Below are 6,088 nucleotides of genomic sequence, written 5' to 3' on the forward strand. Positions count from 1 at the left end.
TGGTAGGACTTTTACTTTCTGAAGCTGGACTTTTCCACCTCTGGTGAATGGAATTAAGTCTCATGCATTACATATCTCTGATGTCTTCATTTGATAATCTACTCAGTACCGCGGCCCTTGCGGCCAACAGGTGCAACACTGAACATTTCTTGCGGCCCTCTGGTTAAGAATCACCATAAGTCTGAGCCACGGCCCTGTGGTTAAGAATCACTGTATTAGGCTAAATGGCAGTTCCATCATTTATTCAATTTAATACCAAAATATGACATGATTTAGAGTCAGCTATTATGCAGCAAAAAGGAACGTAATATGACCTTAAAGGTCACTTTGCAAATGGTATTTTGTTCTCTGAAGGGACCTGAACTATTTTTTTTTATCTTTTTGATGGTCAAAGCTGATTCATGCATGAGAAGACCTTTAATTTGATATCATACATGATGGGTTTATATGTTAATGTATATTCAGACGACTTTCTATGATAAAAAAGGGGCGTGGCAGATGATGTCATTTTAAAGAAAATGCTCAAGGGTGCCGGAGCGGCACCCATGAGATTCTGAAAGGACACCCCCTAAACTATCAATTTATGCAAAAAAATTGCATTAGTACCTTATGTCACACTTATGCCCAAATTCCACAAAGTTCTACCTGACTAATTGTAACAATCCACCTTTTAACTTTGGTTGTGCTCATTTAAACGCACAAGGGGTTCTTTTCTATTAATATTTGCAGTCATATTAGTCATGAGATCAGGTTTGGAGGTAAGTGCTTCTGATTGTCAAGTAAATCTCTGTCTTTGCTCAAGCAGCAGCAAAGATAAGACATACAGCACCAAATAATTAAACATGGGCTGTGCACAAGATGGGTGTGCCATGCATTCTGTTTTCTGTTAACAGATATTATTATATTATTGGCTAAGTTAGCTGGTGTTGACATAGCCAACCATAAGCTAAGCTAACACATATTAACATAAAAGGTTGTCTTTTCAAGTTCATTGAGGACACAGTATCTCAGTCTAAATCCTGCTTAGTTTGTAGTACAACCAAATAAAACAAAATTAATAATAATAAATATAGCTGCAAGCGGCGATGGCGGGCCCGGTCATTTTGGAATCTAACAAAGCAATACGTAATTGTTGGTGGGCATGTGCATGAACAACACACATGCCCACCAAATTTGGTTAATTTTCATCAATGTATGTGTCAACCACAACAGACAACAGGCTAGGTGGCGCTATAGAGTCCCTAAGCCACACCCTAGGCCAAAGCTCTCTGACTAGCTGCAGCAATAACACACAAGCCTAACTAATTGTTGTGAATGTATGTGTCAACCATGATAGACAATGTGCTAGGTGGCGCTATAGAGTCCCTAAGCCACACCCTAGGCCAGAGCTCTGTTTCTGACTAGCGGCAGTAATAATTTCAATTTCAATTTAATGTCGCTTATAGAGCGCCAATACATTACACATGTCTCAAGGCGCTTTACAGAGTGTTAGACATTCAAAGAGAGCCCATGAGTAACAGGGGCAAGGAAAAACTCCCTAGAATTGGAGATACATATAGGAAGAAACCTCAGACAGACCCACGACTCAAGGGCCCAACCCATCTGCCTTGGGTCAGTTACAGTACAGTCATTTGTAGTTACAATGACAATGACAGTTCAAATAGTCCAGTGTAGGGAATAAATTGTCCATTAGTAATCCATTAGTTATTTCGGAAGGTGATGGGTCGCTGGGATCCGAGGGCCAAAGATTCGGGCAGGGAACCACAGCAGGCGATGTTAGGGCAGTCATAGGGATGGCGAAGGCAATGGCGATGGTAGGGCAGTCAGAGGGATGTGACTTCAGGTGTGATGAGGGACAGGCACAGAGATGGTTGATGGCTGGTAATGGTTTACCTCACAGGTGAGGTATAGGGGAAAGGGAAGAGAAATAGAGTGTGTTAGTATTACTGTAAGTCATATTAAGTATTAATAAGTATATCAATGGTGATATAAATGGTTATACTATAGAGGGTTTACAAAACGCTTTTACACACCTCTTTTGTGGGGACAGGTGCGTAGGAATAGGTTACCCAGTTAAACCCGAAGAGGCATCCCGCACATCGTCCACCACGCATGCAAACATCCACCCACCCACAATGCCCCCCCCAGGCGAACCCACACACCACCCCTGAACCGCGCGTCGGAGCAGCATGGCCGAGCATGGCCAGCCAGAGTCCGCCCACAGGCGGCGCCACCCATCCGCAGACACCCCCCACCACCATCCGCGAGCAGAGAGAACGGGGCCCGCGCCAGCCCCACCCCAACCACAACACCGCGCGAACACACACCACGGCCCGACCAGGACACACAGTCTGATCCGCCCCGCCGCCCAGGCCCCCCGGAAGCAGCGCCCCCAGAGCAAAAGTCCAGAATGCTTCATGTCTTTGGACGTGTCATCCTGTCATCCTGTTGACAGGGTCGGGAGGCGTAGGGAGGCGATGTAGTGTAATTAAAAACGTTAAAATCATTGGACATTGGTGTAATGTAATTAAAATCGTTAAAACCATTGGACTTCCACTCTAGAAACACCACCCCAAGAAGGCCCGGACCGCGAGCCCAATCCAAATACAATGCCGCAACAGCCCTCCCCTCCGCCATCCACTCCCAGCATTCCCACCTCCCCCGTCCCCCCCATCCCACTAAATGCACAGCCGTGCACATCTGATCAGACCGCATGCCCCAGCCAGACCGCCAATATACGTCCACGCAGAGCCACTGGCGAATGGAGCCGACACGAACCCCACCCCCCCCCCCATCTACAGTAATAACACACAAGCTCACCAAATTTGATTCATTTTTGTGAATGTATACGTCAACCACAACAGGTAACACACTAGGTGGCTCTATAGATTCCCTTAGCCACACCCTCAGCCTGAACTCTGTCTCTGAATAGCTATAGCAAAACACATGCATGCCCACCAAATTTGGTTCATTTTCGTGAATGTACGTGTCAACCACAACAGACAATGCGCTAGGTGGCGCTATAGAGTCCCTAAGCCACACCGTAGGCCACAGCCAAGGGGGCAGGCATATTCCCGGAGGTAGAGACACGAATTGAGCTGGTGATCAACACTCTGCTAACTCCCATGGACGGCCATAGATTGCGATCCCATAACTTCATGTAACATGTGCCCTGTGTCGCCCTTATAGCTTCTGTGTATTCTATATAGGGTATCGAAGGCAAAACTAATTCACTAATTCACTAATTCAGGATGGCTAACGTCACAAAATGAGTACGAGTCTCCGCAGTACGATGGAAAGTAAACAGATTTTTGTTTCAGCCCCCTCCCATTGAGAACAACGGAGTCTGTTTGTCCATTTCTTTTAGGTCTATGGCCAGAGCTCTGTCTCTGACTAGCAATAGCAATAACACACAAGCCCACCAAATTTGGTTAATTTTCGTGAATGTATGTGTCAACCACAACAGACAATGCGCTAGGTGGCACAATAGAGTCCCTAAGCCACACCCTAGGCCAGAGCTCTGTCTTTGACCAGCGGTAGCAATAACACACAAGCCCACAACATTTGATTAATTTTTGTGAATGTATGTGTCAACCACAACAGACAACACGCAAGGTGGCGCTATAGTCCCTAAGCCACACCCTAGGCTAGAGCTCTGTCTCTGACTAGCGATAGCAATAACACATGTGCCCACCAAATTTGGTTCATTTTCTTGAATGTTTGAGTCAACCACAACAGATAACGTGCTGCTAGGTGGTGCTATAGAGTCCCGAAGCCACACCTTAGGCCAGAGCTCTATCTCTGACTAGCAGAAGCAATTCCACATGTAGCTGCCAAGTTACATCCAATTTAAAACCTTTTTTCTGCTTATAACACCAACTTCCTGTTTCTTAATAAGACGCCATAATTCAAACCTTCGCCATTTCGATATACTTCGAAAATTAAAAAATCTGGTCGCAATTCCTCTTGAGCAACCCCTCAAGATTATTTTAGTGCTTATATGACATGATTTCGATAAACCATCTAGGAGATTTTTTTCAAAATATGTGATGTGCAGAAATCATAATCCTAATCATAACTCAAATTCCTCTAAGATTCACTATGAAGTTTAAATGTAAAATTGTTTAGATTAATAGAACACACATATCCACCAAATCTGGGCCATTTCCGTGAATGTCAATCACAACAGACAACGCGTTAGGTGGCGCTATAGAGTCCCTGAGCCACACCCTAGGCCAGAGCTCTGTCACTTAGTAGTGTTACCAATTTAGAGTTTTAGAGAATGCCAAGTAGGTGAAAAAAGGCAAAAATGCCAAGTAGGTGAAAAAATTTAATCTGAGCAAAAATAATAGGGCCTTGCACCTATGGTGTAGCCGCTTCAGCACCTCGGTGCTCGGGCCCTAATAACTTACATTTAAACATTGCCTTTCCACTAGCAGGCCTATAGCCAGCACTGAGTCCCAATCAGTACCTTGCAGGAGGAGCAATATCAAGTAGCGGCTTAGGCTAAGTGCCTGAACAGGCAGTTCCCTCCATATACTGATAGTTAGGCTATGTGTGTGAAATGTGAGTCATGGCCTGTTTTACTGTAGGTAAAGAACATTGTTAAAATTCACTTTATTATTCTGCAGTTCCATTGTGTGATCAGTGTGTTAGGCTGTATGTTGCAGCTGAATTGTTTTTCATTTAGTTGCTTAAATACTCAATTGCATCGTTAAATTAATACTTATTTGTAAGCATTACTTTTGAGTAAAATACACATTATCAAGCTGTTTTTAATCAATGAAAATGTCAATTTCGGTTGGTTATTACATAATGCACCATTTGTTACATTTGGCAAAAAAATAAAACGCAACACCCGCATTATGTAGTAACAACCGCAATATGTAATAACTTATTACATAATGCAGCAAAATGTATTACATATTGCGTTCAAGAAGTGTATTACATAATGCGGCAGATTATTACAGAATGCGGCAATTATTACATAATGGCGTGCACATTTATTACATTATTACATAATGCGGTGTTATTACATAATGCGGTGCTACACACCATTACAAAGGTTGATTAACTATTGAACTATAAATTATGTTCTATTGATTAACAGTTAGTTAAAAACAATTACAATATTTGTTTTTCAGATGGCTATGATAAAGTTGGGCCTTAGTCTTTTATTTGTTAGTAATTCATTTGTAAACTATCTAAAAATGTATATGGGGCCTATTTTTGTAGGCGAACTTCAGAGGTCTATTGTGCACACAATCTCGTCAAATGAGCTCACAATTTGATAGTCAAATAGATATATAGACTTGATTTAGAAAACACCTTATGACTTCTTCTGGGCTCCGTATACTGTATGATGTCAGCAAGGCCATAACCAGCACTAGTCAAACTGAACTGTTTTAAAGAGACCCTATGCAACTTTCTGCAGGAGACGATCGCTCCTTGTTTACATCTGGAAGTCTGAGACGAAGAACCACGCTTGCAATTTATATATTTAAATATAGCCTATACATGTATAAATATACACGCTAAAGCTGTCGGGGAAGCTCTGCAGAGAAAATGCAAGCATAAAACGAGCGAGAAAGAAAAACGAAACCGAAACCAGAGATGAAATCGCCATCCTAGTTCCTCTTTAATCTTCTCTAAAATAAAAAGCAAATTTGGTTTGTCATTACATAACCTAAAAGCATTTATATTTATCTCACAGTGTTGTTCAGAATAGCACAAACATGTGGAATTATACGGAAGTACCGACGTGGATCATCAACTGCATCCTGGTCTTCTCATTAGTTATATTTCAATTATATCATACCCAGAATGTGGAGACAGGTACAGTAATGCTCTGTTTTTGAAACACATGATGGTATAGTATGCCCATTCAGAAAGACAAAACCTTGTATTGGCTGCACCCATGTATTAACTACAGAGCAGATATAGGAACTAGATTTATGGGGACAGATATTAGATGTAAGTACAGGATGTTATCTGCTTCAGTTGAACAGGGAACAGTTAGTCTTGTTAAATTTGGTTTGTCATGTAACCTAAAAGTGATTTTCTTTCTTGCTCAGTGTTGATCACAATA

Source organism: Sardina pilchardus, chromosome 14 (assembly GCF_963854185.1).
Source record: "Sardina pilchardus chromosome 14, fSarPil1.1, whole genome shotgun sequence".
In the NCBI taxonomy this organism is placed as follows: Eukaryota; Metazoa; Chordata; class Actinopteri; order Clupeiformes; family Clupeidae; genus Sardina; species Sardina pilchardus.